We start from the raw sequence: 25,940 nt of genomic DNA on the forward strand, positions 1-25,940 counted from the left end.
CGATGCTAATAGTCATTGAATGTGGATGTTGAACACATAGCTTTTGACAACAGAAAATACATGATATTGTACAGAATCAACACACCACGGTAGAAGTGTGACTACAATTGTGAGATTTGTTGGTATTGAAGGCATTACAACATGTTATTGCTGCAAAGGATATTTGTGTCAGTAATTGTTTTCTAAGTTAACACCATACAGAATGTCATCTCATTCCTTGTGCCAGAAGATAATACATCTGCTAAGAGTGACATATGTTATGCAAGAAAAATGTACAATCACATGTGAAAAAAAAAGCATTGCTATGTGAAAAATTATCACAGGTTTTTAGAAGATGAATCAGTATCTATATGTATACACAGAAGATGTGTATTTGACAACAGTGTTAGCGACATGAACAATCAAACTAAGAGTGACACAACATAGTCTGAACAGTAATGGTTGGATTTAAACTGACTATTCATGTTCACAAGCTAAAGAGTTGTACCTGAATCACCAGCACCACACAATATGTTGAGGCACATCTAGGACAGTGTACATTTAAATGGATGACATCACCACTGTTTATTAGCTTAATGTTTATCCTAAAAAGTGGTCAAAGTGCTCAATAACACTGTACAGCTATACATCATATATGTACTTGAATAGTAGTATAAAATGTATGAGGCTGAAAGGCACACACAGGTGGCTTCAAACATCTTACAGATGTACTGTAATTACACAATGTACAAAGTGCAGAATCAAAGTCATGCAACACAGAAAATTCATACTGCAACTGTGAGATACCGCAGTTATGGCATTATTTAATCCACTGTGTGGCCAAAAAGGTATTTTTCCTTGGGTCTATATTAGATCACCAAATGCTTAAAAAAGCAAATGGTGATTAATCGACCCTATGTAAGCGAAAGCTTACAATGTCGAACTGTCAGAACAGCGTTCCAAAAAAAAAACACACTTTAAACATTACATTAACCCACACACCCCTACTTAAGTATACCAACTCTGACAGTGCCAAAAATGGCAAAGTTACGAGGCAGCCAAGCAAATTCTTTCCCAGAGAAAGAATTCACTTAAAAGTCGCTTCAATATTTTGCCGTTTCATTCTTTTAAGTTCGACCAAGATGCATTCGAAAGAGTGCATCTTTGATCTTCTGATAGGAACCCTTTTCCCATGGGGATGCTGGGATTTGCTCATGTAACACTGTGCCACTGTAAATTAATGTCACAATTAAATGTGTACATAAAGGTGGTTGGGAAGTGGCCAATCATATGTGACAATAATCACAGTCATACTATTTAAGCAGTGATGGAATCAACCCACCTACCTATCTGGTCACACGATCTATACAGCAGATTATCAGTAGCCAGTCCCACAGGAGAACACTAAGTACAAGTGAGGCATAGAGCAGCTATGAAGGGATGATATCATTAGTCTAATGTAAAGGAGATGAATCTGTTTAAATGACTTTTACAACCATCTGGGGTTGTAAACGTTGCCACTGCAAATCTGTTTAAACCAATCCTGACTTTTGCAATCACACTCAAACTTCTAGAAGTTCAGCAGTGCTGTATTCAAACCTCCTGCATATCTATTCACACATTCTAGACAATAGTGTATGAAATGCAATCACCACAGGATAAGTTTGACAGGTAAAGTACCACTGATCACTTTAGAAAGAATGACTTCATCAGTATGTTGCACCAGGGTTGTAGGCAGAGAATGTAATTTTGTGATCATATGCTCTTATTGCTGCCCCACTAACCACTCGGCATTTGAAAAATGGAAATCCCCCAAACTTAACACATTGTTGCATCACTTTCTCTCTAGAAACATGAAATAGATATTTTCTCAATGTATGAGACTCTTATTGGAAGTGTTAATTTAGACGGTTGTGGAAATAGTATGGCTTCTAAAAGTATTCAAGTTTCTTTAAGTAATGTAGAAAAGTGTACTCAGTAGAGTACAAACAGTATGCATAGCTATACCTTTGTGTTGCAAAGAGGTTGTGGTTGTGAAATGTGGAACAGGGGATGATGGAGTCAACTAGCAGTTTAAAATGTTTATCCAGAGTAGAAGTTGATTGAGCACATTCTCACATAATTATAAACACCCTCACACATACACAAACACACACACACACACACACACACACACACACACACACACACACACACACACACACACACACACACACACACACACACAGCAAGTTCTCCATATCGAGCACCAAACCTCTGACCTATGTACACAGTCTGAAAGCACTATATTAATTGCAAGCATCACAGTAGAAACCTGACTCTTAAAACTGCTCTTTTGTCAGAATGACCTCATCAATGTGTTTCAGGAACAATGTTTAAGTAAAATTTTGTGAAGAGTTCTTCACAGTAGACGTGGATACAGCACTAAGCATTAAACACACCGACACTAGTTTCCCATGTAGGCATTGAAACATCTACCTATCTAGTTACACAATGTACAGAACAGTGTATTAGTCACTAGCATCACACTAGATGTCTGACTGTTAAATGGAGAGAGTTCATTTTAGTCAAGATGATCTCATCAGTGTGTTCCATAGATAATGTTTCAGTAAAAAGAGGGATAAGGGAACTGTGTGAAGAGTTAAATATATTCACAGGGGAAGTGGATACAGCACCAAGTGTTACACACACACACACGCACACACGCACACATGCACACACGCACACACACACACACACACACACACACACACACACACACACACACACACACACACACACACACACACACACATGTTTCCCATATGAAGCATCAAACATCCAACCTATTTATGGAATCTAAAAAAGTACTGTATTAGTCGCAAGCACTATGGGAGAAGACTGATATAAACAATGTGAAATAGGACATTTGAACATCTCAAAAACCCACTGTTTGGAACAGATGGTACTGTGAATGACAAGCTGTGCACCTAATGAATATTTGTGCACAGGACAATGTTGTACAACTATGACTGCCACATGTAATTATGTACATCTATATAAAATTTAGATAATGTCCTTCATATGCAGTGCATTGCTGTGAGGGACATTGCCATGTTTCACATTATGGAATGTTATAAACATTTGCTATTGTACAACAGTGGATTAACAATCAAACTTTCCTGCAACATCATGTTGGGATGATCATAAGCTTGCATTGTCTCATAACTGAACAATGTGCATTGCCAAGACACACATGCAAGTCATACAAAGGACAGTACACTGCAGAATAACAGTGAAGGATTATTTGAGAATAGGGTAACCATACTTGTTACATAGTTGTAAGTATAAACACTGTGGAGCGGGCAAACATTAAATGACTGAAATAATGGAGTCAACCATTCTGAAATCAAGATAACTCATTGACAAAAATAATACAGACATACAAATGCTGTGCAACATAAAACAATAATTATGTGATTTTCTTTTTTGTATTACTCTTTGAGAGCAGCAATGCCAAGCAGAATTGCATTGCTGATGGCAAAATATTAGTGCATGAGTAATTGTGTCTTAAAGTTTTGAACTTAGAATTGGTATTAGCAGTTGCTGTGTTGGTCTGTACAGAGTTTCATGCAAAGATCTGTACAAGACAGGCTTTACAATAGGTTCATAGGTTCATAGGTTCATAGGTTTATACTAGGCTATCTGCCCTAAGGCATTTATAAGCCTAGCCCAAATTTTTGTGGCTTACGCCACCCCTTATATGAAAAAATACTGTGCCCATTAGTTTGTTGTGCCTCTGTCCAGCAGTGACACAGAGATGATTCCCGGGGTAAACCTACGATCTCCCATCCACAGGTCAAGATTTCTCTTGAACAGAGCCAGCGAGGTGCTCTGCCTCACATGGACCGGGATTTTATTCCACAGCATAGGGAGTCTCTGAGTGATAAATCTATCCCTCCAGCACGTCCTATTTATATCCGTGCTAAGGTTTAAGTCGCTTGCTCTAGTGGTTTTGGTGGATTTGGATTTTTTGAGGTGAAGCATGTCCATTAATTCTGGGTTGGACATGGCCTTGTATGTCAGGCACATGTCACCTCTGAGCAGATGGTATGCGACTGAATAGAGCTGGAGTTTCTTCAATCTGGCAGCATATGACAGATTTTGGAGTCCCTTTATCCTTTTGGTGAGGCACTTTTGGGGTCTCTCCAATTGCTGCAGATGTCGGGTGAGATACATCCCGAATGGGGCATTGTACTCCATCATTGGTCTGATAAGTGAAGAGTACAGGGGAACAATGACCTCACTAGATCTGGATGTGAATCCCTTCATGATCAGGTGGGCAATGTAGAAGGTCTTTCTAACCACTTTAGCAACGTGAGTGTCAAAAGAAAGGCCACTGTCAACCTGGGTCCCCAGGTCCCTGATAACCTCTTCTGTGCTTAGTGGATTGCCACCTATATGGTAGCTTGGGGTTACCTTGTTTTTCCCAAGGGTATGACTATACATTTTTGGCGTTAACTTCAGGCCATGGCTCTGGCACCAGCTATCTGTTTCCGTGAGTCCCTTCTGAAGGATATCCGTGTCCGATGCACTTTCTACTATGGCACCCAGTTTGTAGTTGTCTGCAAACTTTGTCAGCCAAAGTCCTCCCATTTTGGCCTGTACTTCTGAGAAGTAGATGCCGAACAATAGGGGGCCAAGGACCGAGCCCTGTGGGACACCACTTGTGACCAGCTTGGAGTCTGACATAGCGCCAGCAACTCTAACCTTGTGGGTTCTGTCCTTAAGCCAGTTTGCAACCCATCTTGTGACATATGGGTTTACATTTAAGCTGGTAAGTTTTTCTACAATACCCGAGTGGGGTATTGTGTCGAAAGCCTTTGCAAGGTCAAGGTAGGCTGTATGGACTGCCTTTCCCTCATCAATGGCCTTGGTGACTGTTTCGAAGAAGTCGACCAAGTTCAAAAGGCATGATCTTCCCTTGACGAAGCCAAACTGGGTCGGGTCCAATGTCTGCAAGTCCCCTATATCTTTGTTTATGAGCTCCATCATGATCCTCTCCATAGCTTTGCAGACTAGACTTGTTAAGCTTATGGGGCGGTAATTACCAGGGTCCGTAGAGGCACCGCCTTTGTGGAGTAGGACTACAGTTGCCGTACACCACTCCTTGGGCACGTATCCTGTGGTAAGGCTGAGATTAAACAGCTGCCTTATGTGCGGGTTTAATTCCTCATTTAGCTCGTGTAGCACACAGCCGGGGGCACCATCCGGTCCCATTGATGCTGTGTTTTTAGCTTTAGAGAGAGCAGCTTTCACCTGCGCATTTCAGATGTCTGGGAGGCTACACTCCGCTGGGATAGTTATCTCTCCTTTAGGGGGGGAGAGGGGGATGAAGTTTGCACTGAACCTGTCTGCCAGTATGTTGGCAATGTCTGTGGGTTCAGTGATTTTTGTATCATTTTGGACTAATTCTGAGCATGTCTGGGAGTTTCCACCCAGGTTCCTAACATAGCTGAAAAAGGCCTTATGATTGTCCTTTGAATCCATGGCAATTTTTCTCTCAAAATTGGCCTTAGTTGATTTTATGAGTGCTCGTATTTTTTTTACTAATAATGATCAGGGGTGACTTCCCTTTTATAGATTTTGTTCTATCATGTAATAGCTTTCTCCTCTTATTGTAAAGTTTGTTAATGGCTGGGGTCCACCAGACTGGACGTTTGCCCTTTGTGGAAAAAGTCTTGGTTTTATTTGGGATTGCCTGATCCATGCAGTCCTGGAGGTGTTCATAGAAGGCATTTGTAAGGGCTTCCAGCTTGGGTTGTGGTTTCCACTGGCTCAGGGGCCTTGAAGGATACCACACCAGTCTTGAGTAGTGTGAAGTTTGCTTTAGAGAAGTTCTTCACTGTGGTCTTTTTTGTTTGGGGTGGGGGCGGGATGTGGATTTCCAGTGAGATTAGTTTATGATCAGATCTCACCAATGAGGGATATACTTCCGGTGTGGAGCATTTTGTCCCCATGTTTGTGATAATGAGATCTAGTATATTTTCTCCTCTCATGGGAACAGTGACTAGCTGTTCCATGACATTTGAATTTATGAAATCCAGGAACCGTTGGACTAGAAAGTTAGGGCTTGAGTAATGTTCCCAGTCTATATTCGTGTAGTTGAAGTCACCCAATATGATGGTGTTTGGAGATACATTTATACCCTCCAGTGTCTTCAGGAAGGCTGTGTGGGCTTCCTGAGTTTGAGAGGGTGGCCTGTAGCATGCTACAATTTGTAGAGCAGTTTTGCCTATGGTTAGTTGCACCTGGATGGTTTCCGAAGCTTCATGCGTTGACACCAACCTGGAGGTGTGGGTATCCTTTATGAATATGGATACACCCCCTCCTTTTGTGGTGTGGTCCGGGTTTTGGGGCCGGAACGCATGATATGAGGTAAAACCTAATAGTGCCGGGGTGCTCTCAGGAGCCTTGAACCAGGTTTCAGTTACAGCACAGACATCGATGTTCTCCATACTGAGAAGGGCCTCGAGTGCGTGCATTTTGAGATTTAGACTTCTGGCATTGAGCAGCCTTACCCTCAGTTTCTTCCCATTTTTGTTTATTAGGGTGGTAGGTTTAGAATTTGAGCCTTGCCTAAAAAAGGCACTATGGGGGTGGCAAGAGCCTTAGCCAATATCCAGAATCCCAGGGGTGACAGGTGCAAGCCGTCCCTTGCGAAGCAGAGTGGCTTGTCAAGCATGTCATCCCAGGCAGACAAACACTGGATCCCCTTTGAATGACACCAGACATTAAGCCAATTGTTAAAGCTGATCATCTTGTCTCTATATTGTGGCATCATTCTTGGTGAAGGAAGGATACTGCTCAGGGTCAGGGTCATACCTGCCTGGGCTACATAATCAGAGAGTTCCTCTATGTCTCTTTTCATGTAGGACAGGGAGGTACGTCTCAGGTCGTTCACACCAGCATGGACAATGACTGTGTCATATTTGTACTTGCCATGGAGTGACCCGAGTGCTTGTGTTATGTGGTGGATTCTAGCGCCCGATAGGCAGCTTACTGTGACCCTCTCCTTGTTCAGCCTGGTGAGTGGGACGTCAGTGTGTCTGACTATGGAGTCACCTATGACAAGTATGTTTGGTGTTGTATTTGGCCTTAAGGGCTGTGACTGCTTTGCACACTGCTTTTGTGGTTTATGTGTTGCTTGTGGGGTGTCTTGTGGTAGCAGTTGTTTGGGTGTCTGCTTTGGAGGCCTCTGCTGTTTAGGTAAATTTTTACTCAGAGCCTCCGAGTATGTCTTTGTGTGTTTATGTGTTTGATTCAGTGGTGTGGTAGCATTATGTGAGGCTGGTTTTGTGGTGTGTGTAGTTGCCTTCTCCTCCTGTCTGGTCTTGCCAGTCCTAAGTTGAGAGAGCTCAGCCTCCAGTTTGGCTAAATAGCTGCATCTCTCACAAGTATATGTGTTATGTGGGAGGAGGAGAGGGTTGTCTGTGTACATGAGGCAGTTATAACATTGCCTCAAGATTCCCACATTCACCAGCTGGACCGGAGAGGAGATTGACAACTGACCTTTGGACATGCTAGAATAATATTGGGAATTCCTTAATAATTGAAAACAAGGGCCAGTGGGGAGTGAGGGTGTAGTGCTTTTAATTTTTAGTGCTGACTTATATAATTGCTTTAGTGAGCAAGTGCCAGGTAACTTGAGTGCAATGTGTTACAAGTAACTAAATTCAAAAACGACAAACAGTAACTTTGTCGTAGGTAGCAAACACATTAATATAGCATCAGGATAATGATGTGTTAAGGAAAAGTGTAGCCAAAATTTATAGCCACAGGAGTCAGACAAAACATTATGAAACATTGTTTCATCCATCTGGATTTGAACCTTTAGAGCATTCCAAGAAAACATTTATACCAGAGTACTTTTTAAACACACTATGTAGAAGTCATACTTCTGATAGTTAACATTTGACAACAGATTTCAGCAAACATGAATGTATGTATTCATCCTTATAACCCTATTGGCTACTATAATCTGTAAATTTTACTCTTTTAGCTTGTTAAAAAGTACATTAAATGGAATAAATATAGTTTAGTATTGCGGTGGTGGTGCTGCGGTAGCATTGTTGCCTCACAGTAAGACGTTGTCCTGCTCAATTCTCTGCTAGAGCGTCTTCTGTGTGGAGACATGCATGAATGGGTGTACCTTCGTTGAAGGTTGTGCATCAGGGCCGGCAACTCGGCACGTAAAAATCTACTACCAATCATTAGTGGACCAGAGTTCCACTGTGGCGAGCCCTAACCGGGAAAAAGCCGAAAGACACAACAACTGTGGCACAAAGAGCATCAGACTAATGCAGCTGAAGAAAATAAAATTAAAAACTATTGCCATAAGTTGTGCACTTCCATTTAGTCTTAGTTGCATTTGTTGTCCGGGTCCGGACATTGTGCAAATGCAGAGGATGAAGACAAAGTAGCTTATGACAGAAGAAGGGCAATGTTGAATCATGACAATATGTACCCATCAAATGGTGTACCAAAACAGTCAGTCACATGTAGCTAATGGATGGATTAGAACCTAGGAAATAAGTCAAAGATTTATCTATACATATCAGAATTATCTCATCACACCACAAATGAACTGCTACTTTGCACCATTAAAATAACATAATTGAAGCACAGTGACAACTTACTGAAGCAGAAGGGGTGAACAAAGAAAGATAGATTCAGATGCAGAGAGGAATAGCAGCAATATTTTGTGCGATGTATGAAAATCTGTATGGCATGTTGCACTCAGTAGATCATACTTAATCTGTCATGCTGTCATGCTGTATACAGTAAAATGCTTGCTATAAGGACAAATAAAAGGTAGGATAGTGCAATAAACACAAAGACATAAGCAGGATAAGGTTAGCTTATTAAGTCTTTCTGTTGGGGCTGCAGTGTTTTTGCAAAATGTGTTTTGCTGCACCATTCAAATGGTATGTTAATGAAACATTGTATATGGAGGAAAATACAGATGTTTGCAGTTAAATATATGTTAAGAATATGAAATGTCATGGATTAATAAATTGACCTACAGCTGTAACCAAACCCATGACATTATGCAAAAACATCAGTCTATAAACAGGATAAATACCTCAATTTTTCACAAAGCAATGCTTTTTTTCACAGTAATGAAGACAAGTGACTGTACATTTTTCTTGCATAACATATGTCATGCATAGCAGATGTATTATCTTCTGGCACAAGGAATGGGATGACATACTCTATGGTGTTAACTTAGAAAGCAATTACAGACACAGTTATCCTTTGTAGCAATAACATGTTGTAATGCCTTTATATATCAACAAAGTGACACTTCATGAGAAGTGCTACACATATCCTGGACTCCTCAACATCCCACGTTTGTGCACTAAGTTTATCACTATGTTCAAAAACGAAGAAGGTGAACACAAATGACCAACTGAAGCCAAGAAACCAAAAAATGTAATCCACAGCAGAAGGAAGGTAAATGAAAATCCAGTAGATGAAATTCAACGAACAAATTTACTGGATAAAAACCACACAGTAACAAATCCCTCAAGTGCTTTCACTCAGTGCAATACTGAGCTTTATCAAGATGAACACCATGTAACAACTGCTCCTATTTAAATACTAAAAAAATCATGTGATGAATTAAGTTAAAAAAATAATTGATAAAATATCACCTGCAAGTGCTTGGTATTAAAAGGGCTACATGTAAAACCAGTTAAATAGCCTTGTCATAATATTTCTCATGTACATAAAGGCTCGAAACATAAACTTCTTGCTAAACATTGTTCAACAACAATAAAACATTAAATGAATCATATTGTGATCAAGATAATAAATGCTAATGAATACTAAATAAGTATATAAAAAAAAAGTAAAAAATAATGAATAAATATAAAAAATCAAAATAATAAAAAAATAGTAAAAAATGTATGAATCAATTCTTTGGGAGTGTATTAAGTATGTGAATATACCAATTTTATGTTGTGTTATTATAATTTGGCTCTTCTTAATTTCAAAACACTGCTCAAGTTCATGTTGTCATTAAGCCCTGGCCATTTTGCAGCGTCCAAACTTAGTTGCCATATAAGCTCTTTATATTCCAGTTTACTCTCCCAATCACCCCCTTTACCATCCGGTGTAAGCTGCTCTAAAACAATAAACCTAAGCTCCATGTTGGGACAGGACAATGAATGCTTATAAAAAGCATTAGATTCCTTCTTCTTTGTGATGTCATATAAATGTTCATAAATTCTTCTTTTTAATGTCCTTTCTGTTTTCCCTACATAGAAGCTTTGGCATTTTAAACAAAAAACTAAATAAACAACATATTCCGTGTTGCAATTAAAATACCCACTTGCCCGACATATAAATTTCCTTGATGGAATATGTAAAGTGTCACCATGACAATGTTTGGGCACTGTTTACACATTCCACACTTAAATGTTCCTTTCTTGCATCTAATGTTAACAGTTTCTGTTGTATGCTTTCTTTCAAACAATTCTTTCAAATTAGTGTCCCTTCACCTAACAAATTTGGGTTGCTTTGAAACCATCTCTGTTAATCCTTCATGTAATGAAAGTACGGGCCAAAACCTTAGTACTGCTTCCTCTATTAACCTAGAATTACTGGAAAAAGTGTGTGTGTATACATTTTGCTCAAACTTTTGGGGGTTGGTATTCAGCTCATCAACTAACGTGGTGGTAGACCCTAATAAAGGTGGATATCTATCTTCCCTGTGCGTACATGCTTCTAAGGCCAGAGTGTTGACCAATGTGACAGGATAACCTCTTTCGTAAAACCTCTCTTTCAAGAAGTTCACCTCTTCTAAAAAATTTTCTGTAGTACTGGTCATTCTGGATGCACGTATGAGCTGCCCTTTAACAATCCCTTTCTTATGCTAAAAAGGGTGGCTGCTCTCAAAGTGCAGGTATGAGTTGGAATATGTTTGTTTCCTAAATACCTCTGAACCAAACCTGTTGTTGATAGTGTCTTTGAACAGGGTAATGTCCAAATAATTTAAACTTTGGTCACTGACAGAATGTGCGAAAACCAAAAATGAGGTGGTAGAGTTGATGTAACCAATGAAATTCAAGAACTTTTCTGTTGTTCCGCACCATAAAAGGCATATGTCGTCCAGGTACCTAAGATAATGTTTGATATGCTTCGCCCATGCCGTCGCAAATATAAAAGTCTGCTCCCATTTGTGCAGTACAATGTTCGCGTAGGTAGAAGCACACGGAGCACCCATCGCTACACCCATCTTTTGTTTATAAATTTCACCATTGAAACAAAGGAAATTGTTACTTAACACGATTTCCATAAGTTCTACCAGTAAGTTGGAAACATTTGCACCAAGATTAGCCTCGTTTGCCAACACCTCATTAAACCAACTCAAACCCGTTGAATGGGGTATGCTCGGAAATAATTGTACAATGTCAAAAGTTGCCATCAAAAGGTCAGGGTGATACAATTGAAATCCTATGCCTTTAAGGAAGTCCCAGGAGTCTTTTCAAATGTATTTCAAAGATGTAACAAATCCCTTCAGCACATGATCTATAAATTTTACTTTTTTTTTTTTTTTTTTTTATACTTATTTAGTATTCATTAGCATTTATTATCTTGATTGCAATATGATTCATTCAATGTTTTATTGTTGTTGAACAATGTTTAGCAAGAAGTTTATGTTTCGAGCCTTTATGTATATGAGAAATATTATGACAAGGCTATTTAACTGGTTTTACATGGAGCCCTTTTAATACCAAGCACTTGCAGGTGATATTTTATCAATTAGTTTTTTATCTTAGTTGATCACATGATTTTTTTAGTATTTAAATAGGAGCAGTTGTAACATGGTGTTCATTTTGATAAAGCTCAGTATTGCACTGAGCGAAAGCGCTTGAGGGATTTGTTACTGTGTGGTTTTTATCCAATAAATTTGTTCGTTGAATTTCATCTACTGGATTTTCATTTACCTTCCTTCTGCTGTGGACTACATTTTTTGGTTTCTTATCACTATGTTCACTATCACCAGCCATGTCTGCAAAAGTCAAGCTAACAAAATAGTCTAAATTGGTGCTCATTTCAGATCTCATGGGTGATTGGTCAAGTGCAAGGGTGCAGAGTCCTGCCAACTACATAACAGTAAAGGTGTGAAACAAGGAATTGGACTTAGTCATATGGTATGTGGTATTCTCAGTCTATTGATAGAGGTTTCAATGTTCAAAGATGGAATGCTTAATGGCATGGGTTTTAATCCTTGCAGTTTGGAAGGACATAGAGGATGATTTGTGACATATTGTGATGTTGGGCTTACACAATGTAAAATATTGGATTTAAACTCATGCAATAAGGTCTGCAAAAATAGAAAATTAGCTTATTAATTGACATTCCCACATAGAACTACCACTTGAGCATGGAAATTAGAGCTATACTAATTTCAGAATAAATGGATATACACTTCAGAGAGGCCTGTATGTATGTGATTTTAATTTGTCCTGGGAATACATTCTCATGTAACCATCAGTACTTATGTTTTTAGATAGATTTCATATGGATGCTGTTGTATGAGCTGAGTAATACAGGCCGGGCTATGTTACATACATACTTCAAAAGACATACCTGTCCTAAACACATAGGTATGACATGTGGTGAGTCATGATGATTACAACAAACGTATTGTGCACATCATACTTATGCAAGGAAGTTTTAAATGAACTATCATCATTGCCATGCTTAAGAAATTGGACACATATTAGCTTGAGGTTATATGTGAAGCATTAATGATATGTGCTAAATAAAAAAAGTTTATTCTGCAACCATTACTGATACATTGCTTGCAAGTCACATATCTCACATTATCTTTTTTCAGTCCTAATCAAAATGCTGTGAGAAACAGGATTCTTGCACACTTGTAAATCTATCTTTTATCTGGATTTGATCACTTAATCAGCTGTGTTCTTTATTTAAGTTCACTGCACTTGCACCTTGTGCCACAAAGATTTATATGGGATAGGTAGAATTTTTCCACCCAGTAGGAAAGCACACCATTCCCAGGCATGTTTGATTTACATAAGGCAGCCTAAAATAATTTTTCAACTTTTTTTCCGTAGGTAGAGAACTGTGTTTGTGCACTGCCAAGTGTACAGCAAATGCACATTAAAATGACAAAAAAGGACATTACATATTGTGAGTAATTCCAGTGTGAACTCTAAACAGAATTCAAGCAAGGCTTTGTGTGCCTTATTTCTCTCAAGTCACATCAGGTACACCTTGTGCCACACAGATAATTATGTGATAGATGGAATTTTCCACTCAGTTCCGTGGAGAATTCTGAGGACAGTACATCATTGCCAGGAGTGCTACAAAGGGCAGCAAAATTACATTTTTCAATTCTTCTTTATGTAGGGGACCTTCTATGTGTGCAGCTAAGTGGTCAGTAAATGCAAATTAAAATGACAACCACACAACAGCAAAGAGAGTTATATTTTGTGAATAATTGCAACACCATCTCTAAACCAGATTCAAGCAATGCTTCATGAGCCTTATTTCTCTCAATTCACTTCAGGTACACCTTGTACCACACAGATAATTATGTGATAGGTGGAATTTCTTCACTCAGCACCATGGAGAGGTCTGAGGAAAATACACCATTGACTGGTGTGCTTGTGCTACATAAGGCAGACAAAACTAGATTTTTTAGGTTATCTTTATGTAGGGAACCTTGTTTGCATGTTGCCAAGTGGAGAGCAAATGCAAATGCAAATCAAAATAATAACAACAGCAGCAAAAAAAATAAAATATGTATATATATATATATATATATATATATATATATATATATATATATATATTGTGAATAATTGCAATGCGATCTTTAAACATGATTCAAGCAATGCTTCATGAGCCTTATTTCCCTCAATTTACTTCAGGTTCACCTTCTGCCACAGATTGGACATATCAGTGGTGCATTCTCTACAGTAAGTACTATCCGTGTTGTGGAGGGCTGTGCAAAGATGCCAGCCATATTTGCTCTAGATAAGGCAGCCTAAGCTACATTTTTTTCACTTTTTTTCTTAAGCAGTGAACCATGTTTATGTGCTTGGTGAGTGAAAATCAAATGCAAAAGGCATTAAAAATATATATGATAGAGATAAAAGCTGACAGTAAATTAAATGCTATCAGTGGGTATATGTAGCAAAGACAAGGGGAAGAAGTGCATTCAAGTGACAGCTTCATCCTTCTCACATGTCACTGCAACATCAGAAATGTACTTTGTGGAACACATAATCTATCTTTTAGTTAATGACAAATAATGTGAAAGTGGACAGGCAAATGCTCACATTTTGTTAGCAATAGTGACAAGAGTTATTTTTAAACAACACAGTGGTATCACAAAATGTGATTAAATGGGTCTACTACCGGAGATCGAAATTACACTATTTTGAAATCCTGTAGTAGATGCCCACTAAAGCGAAACGGCACTTCACCGAAAGTGCACTTTCGCGAACACCACTAAAACAAATGGACAATGTCCTCCACTGTGGTGTGGTAGTCACAGACCTTAGGGTTAGGGCTTGGGTTAAGGATAGTGGATAGCCCTACTGATGCAAAAAATTAGGTCACAATCCAGGCCTTCTGTTCCTATGGAGCTTTTCTGTTAATAAGAGGTAGAGATGACAAATCTACTTGAGCCAGGATATGGTACTTGGTGCTTGAAGACATTAATGCTGTTGAAGGGCTTGGGAGAACTTACTCCCAAATATGACAATGAGCAAGTGTTATGATAACCTCTGCCTGCCATAGGGCAGCTGCAATTGCTTGGGAACAGGTGGCTATAGGGGGTAGTCCTGCCACTGAACCACCACTAACTGAAACAGAGGATTTTCTGTTCACTATCAGTGATCCAAATAGCTTGGCAGATGGTTCCCACAGAATTCTTCATGTTGATGCAGATGTGGATGACAGACCCAGAATATCAGAAGCAGAACTTACAGGTATGCTAAATGCAAATGTCATTGTTAAATCTTTATATGCATACATCTTAGATGTCTGATATATACAGACACAGTGATAAGAGTGAGCCAGACTGCAGAGTCATGGAGAAATAGAAGAGGGTGTTTTTCTGAAGGGAATCCATCTGAAATATTTTTAATCTTCACTTGTGAAGGGGATTGTTCTCTTTTACTTGTGTCATTTTCATTATGATACGTATTGACCTTCTTTAATTTGCCTTCCATTCCTCAGGTACAAGTACATCTGGATTGCAGACTGACAGCCCACTTACATGTAGTAAGCACACATTTGTTTATTAGTATTACTGTCTTTAATGCAGATTCTGGTCTATGCAAGATTTAAATTTGTATTGCTTTAATATCTGTTAGAGTTTAATATCCTTTTCATATAAGGAAAATACGTGATAAATATTACTCTCTATTTTTCTGTTTGTTGTTTTTATTGCTTGTTATCATAGGTGATCCTAAGAGTGGCACTGTGGAACTCCTAGAAGCTGATGTCAGAGTATCCATGTGACTGGAGAGCTGCTATATCTTCTGTTGTTAATAGACAAGGCTTTGCAAGATCCCACACCCATGGTGACATTACATACGCTGCTCCATCACTGATTGTGGTGTCCACACCCAAACATGGTAGGCCATGTGGTCTTGGTCCTGCATGTAGTCATGAGGAGAGCTCATCCAACTGATATCACTCACAATCAGGTAGAACCCCAACTTCAAGCCAAGGCCATGGAAGTAGCAGTGCAACTCCTGACAGAAGTGGTTCTCGTGTTCAGGAGTAACAACGAAGAAATGACTGCTCTATTATGCATGGTTTGCCACCTGTCTGAGATGCCAGCATGGGTGCCGGAACCATAGAGCCAGGGAGAGAGGGAACCCCCCCCCACTTTTACAGCTGCAAGGCCTGTCTGGAAAAATGAATGAAGTGGAGTTTTCACGCTAGCGTGGATTCGCGCGCCAAAGTTAAACTAACTAAACTAGCTGTTATTGTTCTCTTATTCCTCTGTTACAGGAATTATGCTGCTGTTCCATTGGTGCTACCAGAGCCAGAGTCATACCAGTAAAGAGAGTTTAGTTATTTTATTTGCAGGAGTTATGCTGCTCCCGTGTGTGTGTGTGTGTGTGTGTGTGTGTGTGTGTGTGTGTGTGTGTGTGTGTGTGTGTGTGTGTGTGTCTGTGTGTGTGTGTGTGTATGTTTCTGTGTGTCTGTGTGTGTGTGCATCTGTGTATGTGTGTGTGTATGTGTGTGTGTGTGTGTGTGTGTGTGTGTGTGTGTGTGTGTGTGTCTGTGTGTGTGTGTGTATGTTTCTGTGTGTCAGTGTGTGTGCATCTGTGTATGTGTGTGTGTGTGTGTGTGTGTTTGTGTGTGTGTGTTTGTGTGTGTGTGTGTGTGTGTGTGTGTGTGTGTGTGTGTGTATATGTGTGTGTGCGTGTGTGTGCGTGCCCGCGCGCATGTGTGTGCTCGTACAAAATGTCCCAGTTAGGTATACCTGGTGGTTAGTGTTACTCATGCTCAAACAAGAGCCTGAATTCTCTGCACATATCACCACTTGTGATTCAGGGATTTGAGTCCATAGCTCTCAACTGTCCAGATTTTCACAGAATATTTGGCCCATACTTTTGGTCTGTTCCTCTTAAAATTTGTGGTTTTCTGGCAAATCAGTGAGAACTGAATTCACTAAATAGTAATAGCCCTTTAAGTTTCTTTCTTTCTATCTTTCAGGAAACACATGGTAATATAAAACACGTTATTTTAGCAACTTTCTAAGATTATACAAGGAATATTTAAAATGTGTCCCTGGTTTTGGGCCTTTGCCCCCCCCCCCAATAAATTTTGGCTTTTTCCAGATTTCTTGCGTTGTGAAGTTGAGAGATTTAGTTGAGTATCAAGTGGATTTTACAAAGAGCTGAGAGATTCAGAGGAAGAGAAGTTTAGTGCTACTTATGCTAAGTTGCTTGTGTTGTTAGTAGCACAAGAGGTAACATACTTGCTTTTGAGGCAGAAAGCTGTGGGTTCGACTCTCATAGCATGCAGATGGATTGCTGATACTGTACTGTGTTGTACTTTAAAGGGAGTGGATGCTACAGTCCTATGAATGTTCTCCTTTGGAGGAGTTACCTAGTAACTATGAACCTGTCATCAGTTTGCCATCCACTCCCCATTGCAAAATTACTAGCTTATCATTTTTTAATGTAGCATAGGCAATTTTTTCTTCAAGGGCAACAGGCACTTTATTTGTAGATGAAACAATGACATATAAAAGTGTCTGCTAGCAACAACCCCTTCATTAGTTACAGATCCGTTCAATGTGGAATTACTTAGATGACTTACTTCTGCAGAGATTTTGCATATTTACTGATATTGGTGGATTGTAATGCAGAGGTTTGAGTGGCCTTTTATGGTTGAAATTTTTTGAAATGGGTATTTTTTCTTTATTGGTTCATGCATTTTGTTTCATTGTTTACTAGAAGACTGTTCCAAACTACAAATTTAAAACACATTCTAACAAGTGGTGCTGTATTATACAACAAATATAAGTTAATACAATCAGGAAGGTCAATCAAAGAATGCAGACATGTATGCTTGCTCACAGGATGCAGAAGATCATAACAGGGAAGGAGACCAGTCACCAATGGAGTCCCCTAGGGTTTGGTGCTGAGATTTTCTCTGTTTGGCATACACATCTCAAAAGTAAAAGAAAATACAAAAGGGCTTTGGCCAAATAAATTTGAGATGACTGCAAACTAGGATTGGTTATTGAATCCCCAAATGACTTAACCATCATGCAGGAAGGTTTGTCCCAAGCAATAACTAGTGCCAGAATCATGAATTGAAATGAAACTCCAAGAAATACATTATTGTATCCTTTGGGAAGTCATCTAATCCAGGGAAGTGCCAAATTGACAATGCTCCCAGAGAACTGACTCAGTTGTCTGGCATTTGGAACTTGTGTGTACAGTGACCTAACTTTTGACCAACATGTGCCCAGAGTCATAAGAAAGCCTTTCTATATTGCACAGCTAATAAGCAAATTAATTGTGACTAGATCTAGAGATGTTATTGCCCCCTTTTACAAAGCCCTCATTAGGTCAATCATTGTGTATAATGCCCACTTTGGCATGTATCTGTCCATACCCATGGAACAATTGGAATACCCACAGAGATACTTTGCTAAAGGGATACAAGTCCTAAACAATAGGTCTTGCATGGACCACCTCAAAGATTTATCACTATACTCAGTATCCTACAGAGTGCTTAGAGGTGACCTGTGTCTGGCATACAAGGCATCCTCCGACCTAATACTGATGGACCTACTGAACATCAACAAGTCAAATGGCATCAAAAATACTCAGTCCAGGTATCTAAACTGAATGTTGTGGAAGGATGGATATATACTCACGGAGGCTACCACTGTTACAGAATATACTATCCACTCAAGTAAAACAAAGCTCATCCCTGTCCGTATTCAAATGCAACTTGGATCTAAGGATAAGTAATAGAAAATGTACTCCAGGATTGCTCCTCGTGCCACTAATGGATAGAGGCAGTTCCTAAATGCTGCATCCCTTACATGGGTCCCCTCAAATTATCTATAGTATGATCACATTTGTTGTCACTGGGGGTAATATACAATTATCAGCCACGGGATAGGTAAAAACCAATCAGAAAATTTTAATTCAAGCACCTAAAAGGAAATTGCCTATGCTTAAAATGTCCTCCAGGTGAACCTATGTTGTGGTAGCAAATAGTTTTTAAAAATTGCCCTTTTTAGATCACTAAGTGCCCCTCTCACCCTCTGCCCCCCCAAGTCTTTAACAGCTTCCCGTGCCTCTGGATGCCAGGACATAGCACTAGCACAGTGTTTGTGTTTGTGAACACACACATTTGCAAACTATCTAAGCAGTACTGCTGAGAGCTATACATCTGTTGTTGCTATCCCTGTACACTGCATACTCTGATAGATACACATGTTTCTTACTTGCACGCACTCACATCTTTGGTGTCAGGCTTACCTTTCTACCACACTCTGTGCAAATGAAGATGACTGTGCCCTGCCTTGTGCATATGTCTTTGTGACTTAGGGTTGCATACATGTCTGATGCACACAGTGGATAGCTGATGATGATTTATTCACACCCTTGCACTTATCAGTATGTATTGCAGAAGGAAAGTTGTTGATTTCTTGTTCCTACTCATTTGTGAATGATTGCTTCTATAATTGTTGAACTGCATTGCATTTCAGTTACTATTGCTATTACGGCAGAAGAAGCATTAGGTTCTTCAGTCCTGCTTCTTGTTATAGTTTGCAAATGAGGGTATTAACTGACCTGTTCCATGTTTTGCAGATGGTGGTCAATTAAAATGCTTGAAATGCACTACTGCTTCTAATATGTAACTATATATTGCAAAAATCATCTGACAGATGAGATAATACTGACATAGCTGTAAACCTCAGACAAGTGATCTGCTTAGGGGCATATACATAATTCACTATAAGAGTAATCGGTTATGTAACTTTTATTTCCCTGTACAGGTTCTACCCTTACCTTGTCATTGCTGCAGGTGCAAATTGTGTCTTTGGAAGTTGTTCTTGTCTAATGCTATCAGAACACAGCCTTTTCATGGTTACATAAGGGTTGTGGAGTCTAACAGACATACGTTTTCCATTTTGTAAGTGCATGGGATCTAATGCTTTGACATATGTAGTGAATGTGTGTACTATCCTTTGTCTTTTAACCAGAGCCAGGATATACTGAGCATGTCTTCATTTGGCAGCCCATCTGCAGCCGGTGGTTCTTCCTCAGACTTCTCATCTGACCTGCTACTGTTGGCCCTGCCTGTGGTTCTTGAAACTGTGGTCCTGCCCCTTGCTGTCCTTGTTAAAGCTGTTTCCTGAGAATTATATTATGTAACATGGCACAGACTGTAAGTATTTTGGTAGAGGTGTCTGGGTCATACTGCAGTCCACCTTCTGATGTGTCTAGACATCACAACCTTGATTTAAGCAAACCAAACACATTCTATAATATGCCTAGTTTAAGGAAGGGCCTCATTGTATCCATGCTTGCATTATAAAATAATTTATTTGGCATTCAGGCAAGCTTTCATGCACCCCTTTATGTGGGGATTTCTGTCCCCACATCACCAATTTCAAAAATAAAATAACTCCAAGGTTGTTGAGACTCAGAGAAAAGAAAGAAAGTCTAAAAGAAACATAGAACTTATTGTTTTCCTCTCTTCAAACTCCTGTAATCCTAAAACAAGTCATAGCATGTTTCACAAAACCTTCGATGAACTAAAGCATTGACAACATAAAATGCACAATATTTTTCAACAATTATCTGTGCTATTATAATGTTATACAATCATCTGTAGTGCTTCCTGTGTTCCACAGGTTCTACTGTGAGTTACCAGGGTTTAATGTTTTCCTATTTCCAATACATATTTGTGTGTGTGTGTGTGTGTGTGTGTGTGTGTGTGTGTGTGTGTGTGTGTGTGTGTGTGTGTGTGTGTGTGTGTGTGAGTGTGGGTGTGAGTGTGGGTGTCTGTGTATGTTTGTGTGTTCATACAGATATACATATTATACAAGTTTAATTTTTCAAAAAGCTTTTAACTTGTTAAGAAATCGAAATTACTCATTGGCTTACATTTAATACCTAGTACCTTAGATGATATGGGATCAAATGGTTCATTGGACTCTCTGGGGACATGCAGTATCATCTTCAGTCTGATTTTATAGAGATCATTTGGAATACTGGCTTCATTCTTCTTCATAATATCCCAGTGTCTATTTTTACATTTAACCTACTTTCTTATTAAACATGTGACATTCCTCTTTCTCTCAGAAACATAAATCACTAGAAGAACATATATGTAAAAGGCATAAAGCTATAGGGCAAAATGCCACATCTGTATAGTTTCTTGGAGGTTTGGAGGATATGCTCATTAGTCGATTACAAACATTTGAGATCAATACTCAGGGTAACGTTCGTTAGTTAGTTGTTTAGTTAGTTAGTTAGTTAGTTAGTTAGTTAGTTAGTTAGTTAGTTAGTTAGTTAGTTAAAGTTGAACCTCATACTCTTCTTGCAGCAAAGGCATGTACCACAATGGATTTTCCAGAATGGATACCTTTTCAACTCTGCAACACTTCTGCAGTACCTACTTACCCAAGGCAGATTCCATACATATACATAGTAGCATCTTGTATATCCTCAGAATAAACCAGTGTACTGCTTTAGAAAATGAAACGTGGAAAGGATGGGAGCTGATTACATCAATTATAACCTTTATTAGTAAAGATAACTCAAGTTAGAATTATTGCTTTGCTTTTAGCCACAATGCAGTGACCCACTTTCTTTTTCTCCCATTTTTCATATCTCCACAGCCCCAGAAGAGTTCGGCTATATCATTACCAGCACCAGTGTCGAGTGCCCTGGTCAGTGCAACTTGCTCATATGCACAACAACTAACAAATAATGAAGTATATTAAAATATTATAAAAGTGTATAACATTTAAAAACACAGTCCCATTGATTAATGTGCTAACGTGTTTCATTTCATCAGGTTATCATAATCAGATTAGCAGTCAGTAGTAGATAATTAATGTAAATGCATTATATTGATCTAGTGAAGTAGAAGTAAATGTGGTATGTCACAAATTATTACTTTGGTGGTGCAATCATTACATATCAGTGACTCAGTATTTACTGCTGCATTGCTTCGCTGTAGGCTTTATGAGATCTCATTTCATAACTTAAAGAAAGTATTTATCTGTATCACACAAAAAGCTATAATTGCAAGTACCATCAACAACTAATTGTCAGATCTGACTATTCCATTTGTACCTGCAAAATATGTAACATTGCTTAATAGTGCTTTCTGATTTAACGACTAATGCTTAATTTACTGGTATTAAAATAAATGCAATTGCTTCACAACACGTATGGGATAATTTCTTGTCTCCATCTTACTATCTCTCTTTTACTTTTCTTTCCCTTTTATGCTATTTGTTTATTTATTAATTAATTAACTATGTATTTATTTTTTTCTGGAGCAGTTCAGCCACAAGTATCCCAGGTGTGGGAAAGATCTATACCTCCATCTGCTCACTTGGGGACTCTCTCTCATCCCTGTGGAGCCCCTCTTGTGCATGGCAGCCATGTAAGCTAGCATCATAAGCTTCAGGACCTAGTTGAGGTTGTGGATGAAAGGACTATGTTGAGGTGGTTACTCCCATTTCAGTCTCTCATCCAGAAAGTACAAGACATGTCCCTGATCAGCTCTGTCTGCTGAGACATTGGAGGCCTCCACTTCCACACCTTTTGGATCGCCCCGTCAGTGAGGAGGAATTATTCAGGTCCTCGGTATTGGGGTGGTGGCTGCTTCACTGATATCCTCAGACACCTTTTGTGTCTGTCTACTATCTGTATGTCTTGCCCCACCCCCCTCCCCAGCTGGGAGCAGTACACTCCTTGTGCTGCTGTGTTACTCGGTTGCTCCTCCCCTTTGCTTAAATAAGCTATCTGCATATCAGACCAAGCAGAGCTTGTGCTGCATGATTATGTTGCCCATGGATTCATTATATGAAATCTGCCTCTGACTCCCATTCCACCTAAATGGGCTCAGCTAAATCGGCACTCAGAATTCAAACATGGAGACTGGTATAACACGTGTCAGTGCTTTTTAAGCTAATGGATGCCTTTTGCATTATTTGGAGTCTGGTATGTGTGCCTTGTCTGGTTTTACACACAGGTTTGCACTGCTTAAAAGTAAGGCTGAAGGAGCTGACAGCACCACACCTTTTATTTCACAAGAAAGTTGTATCTGTAGCATGCAGGACATCTCTGTCTCTTCTCTCTCTTCCTCTCTCTCTCTCTCTCTCTCTCTCTCTCTTCTCTGTCTGTCAGCCTGTCTCTATGTGTTTATGTCTCTGTATCTCTCCTTTTCTCTCTGCACAGCAATTTTTCCAAACACTGAAAACTATGAATCAAGACATTTGACTTAGGTCTGATTGCAAGCTGTATACCATGCTTATGCTAGTGAATAAAACAGATTACAGCATTGAGCTCATCCAGCTGTTGGTGTATACCCAAGAACTTATGCTTATGGTAGTGAATAAAACAGATTACAGCATTGAGCTCATTCAGCTGTTGGTGTATACCCAAGAACTTATGCTTATGGTAGTGAATAAAACAGATTACAGCATTGAACTCATCCAGTTATTGATGTGTACCCAGGAACTGATGCTTATGTTAGTGAATAAAACAGATTACAGCATTCAGCTCATCCAGTTGTTGGTGTATACCCAAGAACTGATGCTTATGTTAGTGAATAAAACAGATTACAGCATTGAGCGTACCCAGCTGTTGGTGCTACAGCTACAAAGAGCCACCGCAGCTTCTCTTTCCCCAAGATGGGTGAACCATATGAACCAATCATTCCTATACTGCCCTTCTCCATTCCATCTGGCACACATGCTGCTGGTGAACCCTGGGTCATCTGGGGTGCAGTAAGTGATTTTTCTCTCTTCCAACCTTAGTAAATTAAATAGCTTAGAAGAAGAAGATGACAGAGACTGTTGTGAATTATACAATTTATTGATGAGAGATGGATTCATAGGCAGTGCTAGAAATGATTACTGAGAGGTAGATCGCTGCAAGAATGAGAAGTTCTACATGAGCAGTACTTATTAGTACGACAAAAAGTTCTCCATCAACTGAGTGTGTGCAGACTATGGATGTATACATCATTGTCTGCTGTGTGTAAATTAATAAATCAACATTGAAACAGAAAATATTGATTGTGGCGCAGCAATGAAATTGAAATAAGCTGCTAGATGAACAAGAAGTAATGAAAATGTGCAGAGTTAGTAACGTACGATAAAGGAACACAAACATGTGCAACATGAAGATCACTAGGAAAGGTGTTCAGAAATATACAAAATTTATAACCGGAGTGTGAAATTTAAACATAACAAAGGTTCAAACTGTAATGCAATGTCTGCATGAACATTTGAAGCACTGAGACTAAAAGAGAGCAAATTTAAGCCATCTGTTTGTAAATTGCTTACAAGTTTAGATCATCATGTAAAGTTGTTAGTCAAAAAGGAGTTACTGGTGAATAAAAATTAAGAAATACACATTTCAGTTCCAGACACTTGGAAATGAAGCACCTCCTATTCCTCTCTTGCTATAAAATTGGTGTAGTGAAAAATAACTGTTAATATGAAAGCACAGAGGGATGAAGACATTTTCACTCATCACAGCCAATTGCCAGGAATTCAACATGCTCAGATTCTGCAGTGTTATAAAGAGAGCATGTTGGATTTACAGTTGTATTAGTTTTGAGGAGTAGTTCTGAATAGGACCTTAAATGAGCTGAGAATATAAGTATGCTTAGGGAAACAGAATGGCTAAATAGAAGGGTTACTACAGCAGTCAGATAAAATTCATGTATGCTTAGACCTATAAAATCTTAGAAAAATTGTGAAGAGGAGGCTTCACCTGCTTCAAAGAGTAGAAGAGATTTTATCAGCCAGTTCAAGTTTTAAGCATTTTTTTTGTACTAGACAGTAACCTGAGATTTTGTTAAATTATACTTTATGTGGATGTAACTGGCCTTAGGCATAGGCCAACTAGAGAGCTGCTGTAGCAGCGGCATGTTTCCAGTAGTTATTTGTTTATTTTTTGTAGTAAAGAAGTGATTTCTTTAAAATATGTTGAATGAATACAGGAACAAATGAAGATTAAGATGAACTGTGAGAAAAAGGAAGAAAAAGTCATCTGCATTGTGTAGGTAGACCAGGATGGGGCAACAGGTGGTATGTGTGCGGGGGTGGATGCTATGGAGCCCTTTTGCCTAGGGCACCAGTTGACCTAAGGCCAGTTCTGCATGTGGAAAGTTTGAATATATGCAGCTTTAATTTGGCTGTAGAAGAAAAAAAAAACAGTGATTTGATGCGCAAGAGATTTAGTGGCTTGAATGTGTTCTACATATTAGTTTGATATAGTGGTACAAGGTTCAACCAAAGAAGAACATGACAAGAAAGGAACAGTCACTGAATTGAAAAAAACAATATAACCTCAAGGCTAAACAAAACTGAGTGTAAAATCAGTGGTAAACAGCAGAGGTACAAGAATCATACTTTGACTTCTGAGACACTTAATTTAGATGATGTGAAACTCAGCAATGATGCAAATATCTCCATCAGGGAGTAAGCCAACACTCTTTGCATAATACATCTTTCAAAGTTTATTCTGAATATGTCAGAAATTAATGGTTTGTTAGAAAAAAATATTGGAATAAGATGTATAATAAAACTGGAGTTCAGAGACTTTGAAGTGTTTAATCATGTTGTAAAAAGTATCCAGACTGAAATATTTACATTTGAATTAGCCCATTATAATATGAATAAATTCAAGCTGGAATATAATCCAATAGTTTATGGATAAGGAATCTTTTTCTGACTTTTACAACAGATGCTCTCACAAAGGAAAATAACTAGTAGCCACAGTGTACGATAGTGAACAGTTTCTTGAGGACAATTACATCACTGCAATGTATTTTCAAGAAGTTGTGTAAGATATTATTCAGACTGCAAAGAATGCAGTAGCATTTGCAGAAACATGATTTTGCAGTGAATAATACATGAAGAAAAGAGATGCCTTGTAGCAGGCACACCGACCCACTCATACTTGAACAGTAGCAAGAAGATGTGCTTGAAGAAATTGTAAATTAATTGGGTACTTTTACAGCTGCTTTTGGCAAAAAAATACAGTACATTTGATTCAGAAATGTACTGTGAATTGTCCAGAGATCAATGCAAATGCTTAGAAAATGTGAGAGGATGGTCAGAAGAAAAAGCTGCTGTTAGAAAATAAATGCACCCTTATTGTTTATTAAAAAAAAAAGAGACCACTTGCACA

This window comes from Protopterus annectens, chromosome 1.part0, assembly GCF_019279795.1.
Source record: "Protopterus annectens isolate FY-2018-M chromosome 1.part0, PAN1.0, whole genome shotgun sequence".
Taxonomy (NCBI): domain Eukaryota; kingdom Metazoa; phylum Chordata; order Ceratodontiformes; family Protopteridae; genus Protopterus; species Protopterus annectens.